The 18,632-nt window shown below is 31.8% G+C and overlaps 1 protein-coding gene across 1 annotated transcript in view; it reads right to left on the bottom strand.

The window, feature by feature from the left end:
* Positions 1–4,224, bottom strand: part of LOC129229959 (junctophilin-1-like) — a 161,541-nt gene extending 157,317 nt beyond the window's left edge. The window contains exon 1 of the mRNA XM_054864342.1: positions 4,052–4,224. The gene's annotated coding sequence lies outside the window, so the exon portion shown is untranslated. The remainder of the gene's footprint in view (positions 1–4,051) is intronic.
* Positions 4,225–18,632: the final 14,408 nt, after the last annotated feature.

Raw genomic sequence — 18,632 nt, 5'->3', positions numbered from 1 at the left:
TATTAATGTTTTTAATGGCTACAAACCAGTATAAGATAATCCTTTTACTTTTCATACCAAATATTTGTTAAAAGTAATTTTTTTCACTCACGAAAAAAAATCAGGTTTTTGTTTTATTCGCAACTCTAGAGCTCGAATGCGCTACCTTGCGGTGATTAACAATACTACCGAAAAAGGTAAAACATTCCATTCCACGTGTTTTCTTTGGGGTAAATTACAGGCTTCAGTGCAGTTTATGGTGTAATGTAATTTCAGAAGAATAGAAAAGAAAGCTCCTCACAAACACGATGAAAAATTACTGTCATTCATTAAGCTTCAAAGCAAGTTATAAGTTACGGCGTTTGTCTGTTTTAAATTTTTCATCTGCCATTAGACAGTGGCTGCAGCGCACCCTATAGTTTATTGGAGTTGCGAATTAACGGGATAACTCTGATTACAAGAAATTAAAATATTTGCACGAGTAAAAAAGTTTGCTGGATTTTTTTTTTTTTTCATGTGATAGACGTTTTAGAGAATTTTTTCAAAATAAATTAATAAATTGACAAATAAATAACGCAGTTGATGATGAAATTACAATTCTAGAAAAGTTATAAAATCTTATTACTAAAGCAAATTACAGATAATTTTAAAGAGGGTTCATCACTTTTGATGGCAACAAACTCACAGTTAAATTACTGACAAAGTATGAGGTCGAAATTATGGCTCTTAAAAGAAGTGGAGACAAATTAAAGCTTACGTAACGAATAAATACCTTTGTGCTGGAAATTCAAAAAATCAGTAATCCAACGTCAGAAAGCACAAATATTTGCAAAATATTGCAGACACGTGTTTCGGTGTTACAAGGAACACCTTAAGGAATTTAGTTTTTAAAGTAGGAGATGGCTCGTAGAGTTAAAAACAAATAAAGATACAAAAAAAAAAAAAATTAATAACAAAGTTGATAGTTTAAAAGTAATTCTTTTAGTTTCGTTTATAACAGGGGTTTGCATACGCAATTAAGGAAGTTCAAAATAAAGCCTCATTTAGTAAAAAAGTGTTGTAATGAGACCTGATTCCTGAAATAGAACCTAGAAATGAGAACCTAGTTCTAGAAGAAAATTTGAGGCTTAGAAATGGCTAGTGACAAATTTTTAAGTTTAGTTTTTAAAAGGAATAATATCAATTCAGTTTCGTTGAAAGAACTAAAAAAAAAACTATTTACACATAAAAAATGTTCAATGACTAAAATGAGAGAAAACAAAATACATTTCCTAAAATTGGACTGAAATTTTCTTTTTTTCTAAACAGGAATGTAAAGTATTTATTATTATTTTTATTATTACTATTATTATTACTAAAATTACTATTATTATTATTATTATTATTATTATTATTATTATTATTATTATTAATATTATTAATATTGTTATTACTGTCATTATTATTATTGTTATTGTTATTTTGAAGTCAGGAATATTTTCAAACTTTTTTTTTTTTTAAATTACAAACAAAAATTATAAGAATAAGCAACAACTAACTAAAAGGCGTGGTGACTGCGTTTTATGTTCAAGACATTTTTATTTCTGAATGTAATAATTATACTCGTAGATTTAGTTTTGAATAGATTGAAACTTTAAAATGGAGAAGACTGAAATAATTGAAATGTTGCAGTGATAAAATTTTATGTTTAGAGTTGAATGGAGAGAAATTTTAATATTATTCCCTGAGAAAATTAAACAGCTTTAATTTCTAAAACCATAATATTCTGTTCTACTGCTAAGTTAGAAAAAAAAATCCGCCAGGCTTTTAAAACGAAACAATTATAAAATTATTTCCTAAAGTAACAAATTTTAGTTTACAAAACGAGTTTTAAATTAATTTTCTAAAATTAGTAAGCTGCGAGTTTTAAACAAAACGAAAACAAAACTCAATTACTAAAATAACATGATAAAAAGCGAGGAGGTAAGTATTTTATTTTTAGAAACGAATTGCTAATTTAGCTTCTAAGAAGGTTGAAAGAAACGATAACAAAGTTCATTTACTAAGAGGCCAAACATTATAAATTAAAGGGGGGGGCTGGTTTTTAAACAATGTTATACATTTAGTTTATTTTTGAGTCGATTTAAAAATTTAAAGGAGAAGATTAAATAGTTTATTTTTTAAAAAAGTTGATAGAGCAAAGTTTAGTCCTTAGAAATGGGGATGGATTTTATTTCAAAGGAGATAATAACAGATCTTCATAAAAAGGCATTTTTAACTTCGATTCTATTGGATGCATCATAGATTATCAAATTTGAAATAATAAAGAATACAGATTTAATTTATCTATTTTCTAAGTAAAGATATCGGAAAGTTTAAATGAGTTGTGAAAAAAGGTCATATTCTAAACCAGCACGATGACTAAATTGGAACTCGAGGGAGAAATTTTAACTCTTAAACAAAGAAAATAAAACAACACATGGTTGTTATATCCGGGTAATGGTGAAGTTGGCTCGTATAAGGACAAATATCTAGTTCAAGTACCGGAAAAAAAGAAATCTGTTGAAAATTTTCGAGAAATATTTTGATGAATTGTTAGTGAAAGTTTTAGTATGAATGTAAAAGCACACCGCATCCGATGTAACTGCTTTTGTATCAGAGATACTTATAACAGAACCTACTGTACGTAATAATAAGCAAACATCAAACCTCTTTTCCTTCAATTTTCATGGGTTATTCCAAACTAGAAAGTAATTTAGTTTAAGTATAAGGTATATAAATCCATTCTGAATGTTTTACACAAGAGTTTAAAAAGACAAAAGAAACTTTCATAAATAAAAAAACGCCTAGGAAATTTTGCTTCATGTGTAGTTTAGAATTGTTATGCGTGAAATAAAAAGCATTTTCCAAACAAAGTAGTTCTAAAATTTCAGTAGCAAAGTCTCTAGTTGCTAAAAAAATCAAGTTTATAAGTTCTTATTCGTACTAACATGAACATGAATTCGCATACAGAATTGATTGGTTTAAGTTAATACATATATATATATATATATCTATATGTATTAACTATATATATATATATATATATATATATATATATATATATATATATATATATATATATATATATATATATATATATATATATAGAACAACTGTGAGTGATTAAAATAATCAATGACGTAAATGCAATTAAAGCAGCAATTGAAAGTTAAACTAAATCAATGAGTTGACATTAAATCTACAAAAGCGAGGATTTAAGTATGAATGTTTGGGAAGGTACATGAATGTATAAGATTTGAAAGCTCAACTACTTAAAAGGTATAGTAAATTTAATTGATATAAATCCAATTTATTGTACTTATTTTTGCACTATACTTATTGTTTTCTTGAAGTAAGTGTCAATTTACTGTTCAGAACAAACAAAAAAGTAAAAAAAAATAGAGAAAGAAAGAGAAAACATATAGGTCCAAAATACTAAACCAAAATACAATATTTTCTTAAAACTATTGTCAATCCTCAAAACAGCTTAAGTTTCCGATGTGATAACAATAAACACGAATTTTAACCAAGTGTAATTAAGAACTGTAGAATAATTTTAGGAATTCAAAACCCTTTCTTTTGGTTTAAATTTAGTAGTTTAGTTAGTAAAGACTTTTGACTATTCATATAAAATGTCTCCCCAATAAACAAAAGAATACGAAGATTCAACCGTATCGAATTATGCTTAAGTTATGACAACTTTTTTGCCGCTAATTATTGTGAAGGAAAAAAAAAACATTTTAACAAATAAATCTCGAGTCCTCAATGCAAACCTATAACAATATAGCACTGTAACCGTATACTTCTAGAGAAGCACAACTAAAACGTGAGCGATTTGTTTCTTAAAACAACAATATTTTGACATAAATTTAAAAATATAGTCTCTTTAATAATATCCACAGATTCTGTCTGGCAGTTTGAAACTTTGAACTGGAACAAATTCATCCAAACGCACATATTGCATCTGACTAAAGAGTCTGAAATCTCAGTCACAAATAAATTACGACACATCTAAAGAGAGCTAGAAAAACATGCATGCTTGTATACTTACACTTCAGATTCTCTTCCAGAATAGCTTGTACCCGAACTTGGAGGGTAACTAGAAGGATAGCGGGGGGAGCACGGCACACGGTGGTTATACATGCTTCCAAAGCTCCCTCTTGTGAGATTTTGTTTGTTTGTTTTAAAATCTTTCTCCTCTCTCTTTCTGTTTCCCTCTTTAAGACGTTCCTCGGTAAAGTTGGACCAAACCACTGCTAGTAACGGGTGGTTTTGACAGAGTTATTGGCTCGTCACTACGCATGTGCAGTGATCGTCTGCCGAATAAACACCGGTTCCGAATTTTTGGATGTGAGGCGGGTTGTTTTTCGGAGTGGAGATTGTTTCGGAAAACACCTCCGACGCGTCCATTACTTGGTAATTTGCGTCTGGTTATGAAGACTTTTCCCAGGTCTCGACTGAGTTGTCATGGCAACCGGGACAGATATTCGGAACGACGCTGGCGCTATCTGTCGAGAGAGGCACGAGGCAGAGATCCGATTTATTTCAGAGGGGGAGTAGGAAAATGTTCTGATGGACAATTGTTAATAGGAAAATATTCGAGAATGTTTCATGTGCAGTATCTAGTAACAGTTTTAACTTTGTGAACGCTTTTGTGGTCAATCATTTCACCGCGAACTAAGCAAAATTATTTCATTATGCTATTTTGAAAAAAAAAAAAAAAATCCTTCTAAATTTTCTTTTGATAACCAAACGAAGTTCGACAATACAGTGGAACACAGATTTAACATTTTTCAAGAAAACGAGAGGGGAAAATGCTAAAGTGGAACATCAATTATTCAGGGCGAAACGAAACACTAACCACGCGATAAAGGCTAATTTGGACTACCCAACCTTTTATACCTTCTACGATGGTTTTGAAGAGGAGTTTTCAACGAGGGTCATTGGCCACCTTGAGGACTACAATGAAAATCAAGGGGATCACAGGAATAGACATAGGAATTGAGGGGCCGCGAATCCCATGAATTTGCTTCAAAAAATAAATAAAATAATAAAAATAAAAAAGAAAAGAAAGAAAGATGCTGGTAAATTACTCCATTTGTAAGCAGTTATTTCATTCTTTTCAATGGTAAAAAATCTGAACAAAAAAATTGAAAGACCTATTAAAAATTGATATAAATGATAAAAATAACGTACAAAAAATAAAGAGCACAAAAATTTGTATTAAAAAATAAATAATTAATTAACACACAGACTAATCTCAGAAAGTGTTTTTGAGTATTAGAAAATATATTCAGCATTTAAAATCACATATAGACATATATACACACAAACTCCGCAGTTTTTTAAAATTGAATCTGCAAGTACTCAATAAGATAAACTGCTTTATAATAATTATGCAGAACTTTTTACAGGCACTGCTCATTTAGACGATTATTGTTTCAATCTGAATTGCATATTTCTTTCAAAGCAATTTCTACTGAGATTAAACACCTTGTAAGTTATTTTCATTGAGTTATTTTCAATTAGTTTGTATGTTGTTTTCGAAAAAGATTAAGAAACCCTGGCTCTAAATATCAATTTTACAAAGTTTTTTTTTTTTTTTTTTTTAAAGAAGGTGGCACCGATTTTGAGAGTTACAATATGTTGTAAAAATTGTCTCTTTTCGTTTAAAAACCGTAAATATCTATATAATGTATCGAAACAAGCCCATGCTTGGTTTGGCATCCATAATCAATGATAAACTTTATAACAACTTCGTATTTATTGCACTAAATCAATAAAGTAATTAAACAAATATTATGTGTAAACAAAACATTGAAACTGCTGTCTTTCCTATTTAATTGAACTACCGAGGAATTTTTGAAGTTAGTTTGTTTTTATAAGTCCATATGAGGCACCAAGATACTAAGGGGTGTAAGTGGGGAAAATATAAATTTGAAGATAACTAAACTAAATGGTAAGAGAAACACTAATCTAATTTCCGTCTTGTTTTGAGGCTATTGATATTGACTAATAGTAGCTCCGGAAAAGATGCTGGTATCCAGGATAGTTTAGAAATACTTTTTATTGAAAGTCTAATGAATGATTCAAACTTTTCAACGCGTTTTATTCAAATCTTTTCCTTTGTCACTAACATTTCTTTGCTTCTCTCCGCGTCATACTTTTAATTTTACTCCCTCCTCCTTCTCTACCAAAAAGTCAAATACATTGATTCTTTGTTATAACGCGCTGGTAGAGTAACAAATAAATAAATAAATAAATAAAACTAATAATAAAATTTAAAAATAAATTAAATAAATCGCAGGTTACCTGAAACTGCGATACAAGCGAAGTCGTTAAAATTAACGACTCATCCTGGTTTCAAGTGACTGATACAGGCATATTCAATAAATTTCCTTTATTATTATGTTAGGATGGTTTTTTAATATAAGTAATGAAATGGAAATTATTACAAGCATTTCGTTTAAATATTAAAAATTAATTAATTAAAAGTATCTTGATTGTTTTTTGGTGAAGATAGAATTCAAACAATCCTATCTTAAGCTGCGGCAAAGTCAACCCTGTTTGAAAACACTTTTATTTTATTGATTGTCAAAAAAGGGGAGAAAGTTTTTTTTTTTCTTCTTAGGAATACAATGTTTTTACTTTTTAATTGATCGCAAAGTTTCATTACCTTTCTTTTTTCGGGAGACAGAGGAAAATCTCGAACTATCTGAATGAAAGATGTAACAAGGAGCGATATAACCAGAGTTACAGTATTTGAAAGAAATTTGTTTTTCCTCCCCTTAGTATTAAAGGATCCGCACAGAAAAGGAAATTAAAAAACCGCTCTCTCACTGCGCGCTTATCACTGCCGAACAGCGCCGTACCCCTGTAAAACAATCTTTTCGGCTTGCATAGTACGTTTACTGTAAAGCTAAACATAAGAGCTCGCTCCGCGGAGAAAGAGCTATTCGCTTCTGGTTAGTAATAATAGTTTTCGTTCCTGACGAATTCAAATCCCATTTTGCAATCAAGATTCAGATAGAGGCCTTTTGAAGAAACACACACACAATACAAAAAGAGAGAGAGAAGAACCTTTCGAGGAATTATAAAAATACTTTCAAATGATTTTTATCTCTACTTTAATTTTACAGTAAGGGAATGTGGGGCAAAATGAAATTGTTAAGAGAACTTAGCTTTTTCAAGATGAATAAATTGAAAATTTGTTCTGAGAATTACGGTACACCAAAGAAAGAACATTATATTTTAAAACAAAACTTGCACTGAAACTTTTTTTTTCCCTCAGTAAGTTTCCTCCAAAAAAAGGTGGAATATTTTCACTTTTTTTTCATGGGACAAAGTGAAAAATAAAATATCTTTCTAATGAAATATTTTCTATTCAATCATTAAAGATATTTTTGATCAAATAAATCAATGAATAAAAGACTGAATGAATAAATGAAAAGAAAATGAAACAATAAATGAAAATATAAATAATTAAATAAGTTAATATCGGAGAAAAAACAAATGAGTGATTAAAATAGTGATCGAATAAAAAAAATGAATTAATGAATAAATAAGGGAATTATTTAATGAAGGAATACAAATGAACTAATTAATAAATGAATGCGCAAGTGATTTGATAAAAACTGAATAAGTAAATGAAATGAACTATTTTATTTTGCCCCGCATGTATTTGACTAACTGCACAAAATATTTAAAATACGAATAAGCTTAATGTTAACTAAACAAATACTTCATTGAACATTAGGAGGTCGAAATTAATATTTTAAATGTTGATAACAAGGACTTTATCATTTAATAATACCAAAAATAATTTTTAACTTACAGCAAAATATTAGAATATGAGTATCATTTTTTGAAAACTGCTTGTAGTATCATAATCTTTGATTTTCAGAGGTAATTTTTTCTTGACTGAATAGACTACACGTGTAACTACATATTTAAAACCTCACAGTATAGCCCTCAGAGGCTCTTGCGCCATTAAAAATAAACAAACAAATAAACAAACAAACCATGTTTAAAATATTACTAGATAGGTGGCGCTGAAAGAAGAGTAAATATTTCCTCATTTCACTCTGGTCCGCTATGTGGGGGAATGGGGGCACTTTGACCTACACTCCCTGCTTAAATAAATACAGTAAGAGGTTTACAAAACAGTGTCAAAATAAATCCTAGAAAATTAGGTAACACTAAAATACTATTTACTCTTTAAATTATCATCAAAATTCGGCTTTGAGAAATTTTTCGATGTATAAAAAATAAGAAGTGTCTTGGGTCAGGATAGGCTGTCTGCTTCATTAGTTTTATTTGTGAAAGTGACTACATCATTAAAACTAGATTAAGATCAAGAAGCAATAATTAAAGACTATTCTAGTTAGACTAAAAGCAGAACATTTTCGTTTCTGTAAGTTTTGTCGTGCTAATGCATATTAATCTAGTTACTGACAAACAGCCAGCCATTAGTGTTGAGTACTTCCACTTATACTAGCTTTAGGTGAAGAAAATTAACCTGTATTTTACTGAAATTTCTCACTTGGTAAGTTATAGTTTTTTTTTTTCTTAATCAACAGATATTCCACAATCGTGACAAACAGATCGTGGGGTGCTAACTTCAAAATCAATCGAAACACAGATGAAGGGGTATTTCAAACAAATCACAAATCAGTTAAGTTTTTAAAAATATTTTAAACTGAATGCCCAATTAAGAGTAAAAGTGCATTGTCTATTTTTGATCAAGTGATAAAATTAGAAATAAAATTGCTCATTATAGTTTCTTTCTCTCTCACAACTTAGTGTCTTTCCCCGACAAATAATCTACCAATAACATAACTTTTGAGCCTGGCGTCCAAGAGTTTAATAAATGTTTGACTAACAGTTGATTGGAAAAAACGAATGTTCCTTTTTTTGTGAGGGGGGGCATTAGTATTTTTTTACATTATTTATATATTTGGTTATGAATAACCAAAGTTTGTACGCTGTCCACCCTTCCCCTCTGATACAATCTTTTATAACTTTGTTAAAACTAACATTAAAATGTTCACTTAGGTCTCATTTAAAGGTGAGTACGTTTCATCATGATGTTGAAAACCAATTGCTCCAAGTAAAATACTTATGTACAAATCTTTAACAAAAAGAAAACAAAAAAACCGCCTATCATCGACATTTTTTGAAACATTATTTTTTTAACTATCGACTACAGAGATAAGATTTTAGAAAGGATCTTAAGACGGTAATGTTTTGTGTTAGAGTGTTGTTTGAGAATGCAAAGAGAGATGTCAATTAGTTTATGTTTCAACATTGAAGCCTTAAATTCCTTTCAAGCACTTACAAGATTAAGCATTCCCTGTATTAGCTTGCAAAATAAATAAATAAAAAAGTACTGAAGTATGCTTTCGAGGTCTAGAAACTTAGCTTATTGGTTGACTTAATATGGATTTCCCGCATCAGTAAATGCGATTTTAGTTTTTTTGCGTCAAATGTATTTTTTTTTAATAATGAGGGGCCTCGCAAAATTCAGGTGCCCACACCCAGTTTTGATGTTGCTACCTCACTGCCTGAAGGCTTCGCGTTAAAAGGTGGAACTTGGAGGCAGAATCAAGTTTCCGGATAGGCAGAGGCAGAGTAAGCAGCTGCCTAGTGTGGCAAATATTAAGCGGCTGAAAATTTTACTTATTCTATATATTTTAGTATTCATAAAAACTCTGTCACTAAATTTTCATGTAATATAAGGAAGGGAGTTATAGACGTGTCTGTGTGTCTGTCTGTGGCACTCCAGCGTCTAAACGGACGGACCGATTTTGAAAAAAAAAAAAAAAAAGAAAAAGAAAAAAATTGTTCGAAAGGAGAGTTGATCGAGAGTGTTCTTCGCTGGGTTGCATATTTGGATGACATTAATTAACGAATGTATTAATTAAAAACCTCTAGAAGGTTTTTCGCGATTTTTGCAGTGAACACATAGTTAAAATTTAAAAATTTAATTCCAAAATAAAGAGAATTTTTTTCCGCGTCTGATAGAATGTGTTTGGAACTTCCATGTTTCATAGAATTAGAATTATAACGTTTTTTTAAAGCAGATTTTAATAATGGCTAATCCTTTATTCACGCGATTGATAACCGAATTCATTGTTGGCCGACAAGAAAATAAAACGCAATGATTCAAAATTTTTATTTGTTGCAAGTTTGTTTTTGAAAGCAAATAAAGTACTTGACATTGACTTTTGATAAGGCTTTTAAAAGAATTTTCAATTTTCTCTCTTGATTCTACAGTTGCGACTCAGTCGCGCGGGGGGGGGGGGGGTAAATTTTTTTATTTTATCGTTTCTTGTTGATAAACATGATTTATTTTCACCAATCTCATGAAGAGGAAATGTTTCCCAGGCATACTTCCAGGCATTTAGTTGAAGTTCAGAGGAGAAGGGGTTGGTGGATTTGAGATTGCTTGTGGAGGGCATGATATTGTAAAACAAGATTCATTATAAAACAAGATTTTCTCGTGAACGACGGATAATATTTCAAGCTCATTTTTCATGCCTATATATGACAGAACACTTTTATAGAAAAAAATATTTTTTCGGAAAATATCTGTTTTTTCTAATGGTGCCAACGAAAATAAAATGCAAGGTGGCAAACTTGAGCTACAGCATATTAAAAATAGGCTTTTTCATGTTAACGATTTTGATGGCCACTTAGTATAACAATATCTTTTTGAAAATTAATACTTACGCTCTGCAACTGAAATCCATTAAAAACAAGTATGTTGACAATGGAATTACAAAATACGAGCTTTTCAGTTATTTTTGTTCAGAATCAAGGACAGATAGAAGGGAAGGGAGACGGGAGCGATCGCCCCTCCATTGAGGGTCCCTGAACCGGCAATTTTCTAAAGTTGAGGTTCTAAAACGCAAGTGCAGGCCATCTTTTTGACGACGTTAAGGAAAAGAATGGTTTTCGAATCTTCCTCCCGGAAATTTTTCGGAGTTGAAGTTTCAAAATGGCAATTTCAGACGATCTTTGGTGACGTCCGAAGACCTTTCCCCGTGCATTTTGAAAATTTTATGTCCTAATGATGCCGAAACTGATGTTCCAAAAAAAGTGCAATTTTAAACGACTTTCGATCATGTTAGGGGGAAAGAGCTCGAAAAATTCCACGAAATTACTGCGAAATCGAACTTCTAAAACGCAATTTTACCCCTTCCAACAGAAAAGAAAATTTAATAGGTTCAGTAACTTGCTTGGATAAATCTCTATATTTTAGTTGCATTAGATGAAAATCATATGGCATACCCTGGCCCGCAGTGTGTCGATTAACACAAGCTCGCTGGACAAAAGTCAAGTTCAGAATTCATCATTTCATCACACAAAATTAAAGTGTTCCTAAATTCACATGATTTAATTGTTCAAGATGGATATTATTTATACTGATAAGTGCTTTTTTTCCCTAATTTAATTACTCTACCTGATAATTAAACAATAATAAAAAAATTTTGAAGATAAACGAAGGAGTTTTTGCTCGTTTAAAACCTTTCAAGTGATGGTAATGATTTTACCCGTTTGTACCCGAGCCAAATTTTCTGTACATGAGAGCTGCACTTTTCCCATTATTAATAAGGCGTATTTAAGTCAGCACACTCTAGTACAACACATTTTTTTCTCTAGAATACTTTCTTTCGAGTAGGGATTTCTTTGAAGAATTATTGAAGCATCCAAAGCTTTGGGTAAAAAAATTATGTTGTACTCGAGTGGGCTGACTATAATACGTCTTATTATTAATGGGAAAGCTGTAGTTACTATATACAGAAAATTTAGCCCGAGTACAATTGGGTACAAGTCATTGCCATCACTTGAAAGTTTTGAAACAAGCAAAAAAATACGTCTTTCATCTTTTAAAATTTTTTTAAATATTTTTTAATTATCAAATAGATTAATTAAAATAAGGAAAAAGAGTACTTACTAGTACAGAAAATATCCATCTTAAGCAATAAAATCATATGAAATTTGGAACACTTTAATTTTGTGTGATGAAATTATGACTGGAACTCAACTGATTTATTCAATTAGAAACGGATACGTACCTTTGAACCTTATTACTCACGTGACGGAAGAGAGTTAGACATAAACAAATAACTAAGTATCATGTTTTGGTTTATTGTTTGCACTATCCCAATACCAAAGTTTAGAATTTGAACATGACTTTTGTCCACCTAGCTTGTACTAATCGAAACACTGTGTGACCCCCCCCCCCCCTCCAAAAGTATATGCAAATCAGATACATAGTAAGAAGTAAGTTAAAAATCAACCGCCCTCTCCTTGAACAATTTCTGGATCCGTCCTTGTTCAGAATTTATGACATTCTAAGATCCAAGGGAAAAATGATCCCCTGCGTTTTCTTAAAACTTTGCATGCGTGCTACACAAAATAAATGAACTCAAACTCACAAAAATACTACAAAGTATTAACAACCTAAGTCCCTAAAATTTCAGGTTTCCAATTTGATAAATTTTTTAGCAACCTTATCTTAAACATTGCAATTCGTTGCGAAGACAGAAATTTGAGCTCATTTTTCTTATATTTATCTGAAAGAACACCATCGAAAAAAAAAGCTATTTGGAAGGGAAAAATTACTAAAAGATTCAGCCCTGATTGGTGAAGATAAGTATGTCCATATATGCTGTTTATCTTGCTAGAGGTTTGGTGAAATTTTGTGTAAACTGCATGCTTCGTTGAAAACACGCAAACAGAAATATATATTTTTGAAAAACATAATTAAAACAATGTGTATTTCTGAACAGTGGCGGCTCGTGCCTTAAAAAAGTGAGGGGGCCAGATCATGGGTGCACTCGCAACCCCTCCACCCCCACAGTTTGTTTTCTAATATATATTTTTTTAATATTTAAACTTTCTTAAAATAATTATTTTTTATTAAATAAATAATATTATATTCATTTTTGCATTATTATTCAGCTACAAAACACTGAAACTACTAAGTAAATCACGAAAAATATTAATATCATGTTTATGTCCATGATTGCCGGCAGGTTGGTGCACTTTCACCCCATGACTTTCAAAAACAAAATTTAATTAATCCAATAGGAAAAAGCTATAAAATACATCACAAAAGTTATTAATCTCAAGTTTATATCCAGTACGTTTTCCGTCGCTGCAGTACGCCTCCCTTTCAGCACCGGGAAAGGTCTGCAAGGGAGTCACTTTCACCCCTAGCTTTTCAAAATAAATAAATCAATTTTAAAAAGCAGTATCAATCTAACATTTTTATTAGTAATATTATTTTTAATCTTTTAATAATTAATTATTTTGAATGAGTAAAATTAATTTTATTTTAGCAAGGGCAAGTTAATATAAAATAGCAAAAATATTGTGATCAGAGAAACATGTAAAAATTATAATTTAATTACCATCAACAATGATGAAAATGCATCTGAATATTCGCTTTGAAATAAATAAAAAAAATAGATAAACTAAATTAAAAAAATAAAAAACTAAAAATTAAAAAATTAAAAAAACTAGTTTAAAAAATTCTTAGCGATTTACATGCGGGTTTACTCTTCTGCATATGAATCTGCCGGCGCCCATGGGCCAGATGCAGAATTTTTACGCAATAGCAGATAAAGAAAAAAAATCGAACTCTTTATTTTCTTCAAATTATTGATAACTTTTCACATTTTCCTCAAAACTACATAAGCAGTATTTTAGAACAAGTAATAATTTCTGTGTAAACATGGGAACACATTTTTGAATAAAAAAAATAATCTTGTAACGATATATGCACACACGTTTATACACCACAACAGTGGCGCAACAAGAAAATAATTTTTAAGGGGGAAAGGGGGGCACCAATAGGAAAATAAATCTCATTAATTTGATTGATTTGATTTGCTCATCAAATCTCTCAATTTTGAAACTTGTAATTTTAAAAACGCAAACGGTTTTCGGTGATGTTAAGGGATGGTACAGGGGACTCCGCGGAAATTTATAAATTCAAGCCTTAAAACGCGGTTATAGGCCATATTTCTTGACGTTAGGGTAAGAGATAAAGCTCCGGGACTCTTCCCGATCGTTTTTTTCTCTCTCTCTCTCTCTTTCTTTTTCTTTCTTTCTTTCTTCCTTTCTTTTTTTTTTTTTTTTTTTTGAAAAATGAATAGAAATCAATTCCTTCTCCCCTCTTCAGTTTTTCGAAATTGTAGTTCGAAAAACGCAATTGTGGACAAACTTCGAAGATTTTTTAGGGAAAATGTTCTGGAGCTCTCCCCTGGATTTTTTTTTCAAAATTTAAGTCCTAAAATCGGCCCGAAGAAAAAAAAAATCTTCGAATAATCCGCGGATAATACGATGCAAAAAAATGAAGTTTTGATTTCACATACAATTTTAGCAACTAAATTAAAAACGTGAAGAAGTAGTAACTTTTAAGATATATTCAAAACTAATTATGAAATATAATCTAAAAAATAATGATTTCTTCTCTAAATTGTCATTATAGTACGCTAATTACTTGAAGATAAAAGAGTCAGGAAAGGAGCAAACGGTCTAATTTTGTGTAAATGAAAGCTTCTTCCTTTAACGTATGTTGTTTATTTTAAATAGCCTGAATCACGTAAGAAGAGCATTCAATCTATGTAAAATAAATAACATACAGGTAGGGTAACGGTCTCGGCGAATCCTGCTGTAAATTCAATTACGGTTCTATGAGTTGGTGTTGAGGGATAAACACACACACACACCAAATAATCAGCGGCAGCCTATAACCCGAGCCGCGCCTCATAAATTTTATACTTTTTTAACACATAATCCGCAGGAAAATACGGTACAATCCATTTTTTTAAATTTCAAGCACGTACGAACAAAAAAAAAAAGAAAAATAAATAAAAAGTTATGAATATTTGTCTGAAAAACGTGATGGGGGCCCGGGCCCCTCCCACGAGCCACCACTGTTTCTGTATGTACGGGGTATTTGTCCGAGTATGAACAAAATAATTGTGTTTGTGGGTACATATTAGATCAGCAATATTGAGAAATATCTAGGTTTTGCAAAAGAGAATAGCAAGGATAGTAAAAAATCTTTTTCCTTCAACTTTTCAGTCCCATAAATTCAGGTGTTGCGGAATTTTTGTTGAGAAGGGGTGTGACGCTTTTTATATACTTGCTCATACTCAAAAAATAATTAAGTATTTCTGAATAAATTTGAAAAATTCACTGAAAGTGTGCAGTGACTTTTTGCTACTCCAATTATGTACGTCACTCAAGCCGGAAATTCAATCATTATATCATATACAGGGTGTTTCAGTAACACGGTTCAGAAATTCAAAGACGGATAGGGAGCATCCTGACGGCTCGAAATCATATATCAATGCGGTGTCGGAAATGCCTTCCTAAAGCGGTTATGTATACAGAAAAAAATCATAAAGAAAGAGAACGTAAATGAAAATTCTTTTTAACTTTACGTGCAAAACAGCAAAAGGCACATGGGTCAAAGTAAGTTTTCCAGGTTTTTCCCACCGTTTTAAATGCACACCTCACATCTGCGGTGCGTGGGACTCCGAACAGTCTGGAATACTCCCGGCATATCAAAAATTTCTCGGGTTTTGAAATCATTTCCATATGATTTCCAGTGGTCAGGATGCATTCTATCCCTCTTAGGAGTACTGAAACAGTTAACTGAAACACCCTGTATATTTTAAGAGATATTACTAATAATATCTATGCATTTAAGACTAAGAAAATTTATATATTTGACATGTATCTTTATTAAATTTTTTGCATTGAATAACTTTATTTATTAAAATATTTTTTGTTTTTCAATAAACGTGCTTAAGCTTTTAGGACAAATAACACAATGTTAAGCTTTTTTTTTTACCTACCTACACGTTAAAAATTATGTACGTATTGGATTTTCAGTATCACTAGCGCCGATTTCATGGGGTTTGGGGGCGAAAGGGGGTGAGCCCCCCCCCAATAATTTGGGTTTGTGAGCGTCATTTTTTAGAGGGAATGGCGAGTGCTTTTGCTTAAGAAGTACTTCATGGGAAGACAAATTCCTTTTGCTTAACAAGTGTTATTGAGAATTGTAACATTCGAGAAATTTGCAGGCCTTTGTGAAACTAAACATTAAGACAAAGACTCCGTTTAATATACTAAAAGATGTTGTCGTCCACTTAGACTTATCTTTTAAGGATATAAGAGGAGTTCGTTGCTGTGCTTCAAATACGTGGGGGGAGTTTCGTGGAATTCAAAAGTTGGTTTTAAATTTACGGCCCCAATCAATGTATGTCCACTGAATAACTCTACTCTAGGGCAGTAGTAGCCTGGGAGTGATATTAGGGGGCGATGCCCTGCCTTTTGTGACTGATGCTCTACCTATAAAATTACACTTAAAAAAAGGTCAAATTCCGGGGGAAAGTTCCCAAAGCCCCCTTTCTATAACGTCAACAAAGATACTCTAAAATTAAGTTTTAAGAATTTAAATTTCTGAAAATTTTGAAAGGAGAGTACCAAACTCCATCTCTCCCCCTAAGGTCATCAAAGGCAGCCTAAAATCGCATTTTTAGGACTTCCGATTTCGAATCATTTCCTTGATAAATTCCCTTGATTCCAAGCCCCATCCCTTCCTCTGACGTATGAAAAATAGCCTATACAATGATTTAAATTTCAAAATAAATAAATAAATAGGAGAGAAAGCCTTCGAACCTCACTTTTCTCTAACATCGCTAGAAGACGATCTAAAGTTGCATTTTCAGAAATTCAATTTCAAAAAATTTCGGAGAAATACTCCGAATCCCATTCATTCGCCTAACGTAATGAAAGGTGGCGGTGGCCAACTGAGTTTTTAGGACTAAGAGTTCAAATTTTCCGGGGGGAACCCCTTAACCCCCTTTCACCTAACATCTTTGAAGATCGTCTAAAATTGCGATTTTGGAAATTCAGTTTCAGAAAATTTCTGGGGAAATGTCTCGTACCCCTGTGGCGGCAGCCGACGGCCTCGCAAAATTCTCAGAAGTTATAAGAAATTTCTATGTTTGCAATAGAAGCTCTTGTCTTATTAAATACAACAGACACAAAAGTAATCATAATAGTGCGGGAGGGGAGACTGCACTGAGCCAGCCTCAGCAAATGCGAGCTGCGATTCGAGAATTCTGTCGGGGCCTTATACAAAATGATTGTACAAATTTGAGCAGTGCCAGATAGTCGATTTTTCCGACTCGGGTAAATATTTGAAACTGTTGCAATTATCCGTCTTTCTTCAAGTTTCTGCATCACGTTTTATTTATTTTATTTTTTGAAAGAAATTAATAAGTGAAATTTCTTTTATAAAAAAAATCTTTTGAATTAAAAATATTCAACCGTTACAGCTTATTGATCAGCTAACTCTACTCCCCCCACCCCCGTCCTATTTCTTTTATTTTTTCTCTTTTATCCTAATTCGTCTAAAAATGAGAAAATATTCAAAATGCTCCTCCGAACTCCCCCCCCCCACACACACCGAAAGCATTATGGAGCATCTGAAATTTCATTTCCAGATCTTCAATTTTACAATATTTCCAGTTGAAAGCCCCCAAATACTCAACAACATCGAAAATCACTTAAAATTGCGTTTTTTGAGCTTTAATTTCAAAAATTACCAAAATATGACCTCACAATCGCATTTTTTAGGCTTGAATTTCAGAAAATATTCGGGCAAGGATCTCCATACCGCTTTCCTTTTATATCATAAGGAATTAGGTTTCTTAAACTACACTAACAAAGAGTTTAAGTGGAATGACTCCTGAATGTAAAATATTGCTCACGTTTTTAGGATCATAATTTTCAAAATTTTTCAAGGGAAGAGCTCACAGAACTTTTTTCCGTAAAATCTTCAAAGTTTGTTTGAAATTCTGTTTTTGAAAGTTTTGAATTTTGAGGTCTTGCAGGGGAGAGGAGGAATTGATTTCGACTTTTTTTTTTTTTTTAAATAAAAGAATCAATCGGGGACAGTCTCTGACCCTAAAGTCAATAAATATAGCCTATAGTGTTTTTAAGCTTCAATTTCTAGAAATTTCCGCTGAGACCCCTGTACTTTTTTTCCCTTACATCAGCAAAGAAAGCCTAAAATGGCGTTTTTAAACTACAAATTTGAAAAAATTCCCGGGGGAGAGCCCCCCACCCCTTTTCAATGTGCTGGTCCCTCCCGCCACCACCAAAAAACTTCCTTTTTGATTGCGCTACTCGTCACAAAATGTTTTTGTCATAGCAATTAAGAAATGAATTGGTAATTCTAAGAGCCCAATAGTTAGTACAAAAATTAATTCTATCTATTCAATTATTTGCCCCAGAATATTTTATGTTTAAAAGGGCCTCGCAAAACTGTGTCGCAGACGTCTACTTTTGTTCGCGCGCCGCCACTGCTGTACCCCATCGTTACGAAAAATGGCATCAAAATGTTATTTTTAACATTAAGGTTTCGAGGCATTTCCATGGAAAATCCTACAAACCACCCCTCTCCCTAACATCGTCAAAGATCGTCTGGAATTGTATTTTGGAACTTATATTTCAAAAATTCCAAAGGAGAGTTCCAAATCTCATTCCTACCCCTCATATCATCACAGATGGAATACATTTCCGTTTTCAATAACCTC

This window comes from Uloborus diversus, chromosome 9, assembly GCF_026930045.1.
Source record: "Uloborus diversus isolate 005 chromosome 9, Udiv.v.3.1, whole genome shotgun sequence".
Lineage (NCBI taxonomy): Eukaryota > Metazoa > Arthropoda > Arachnida > Araneae > Uloboridae > Uloborus > Uloborus diversus.
Note: the sequence above shows the minus strand (reverse complement) of the source record. Positions and strands in the feature narration are given on the sequence as shown.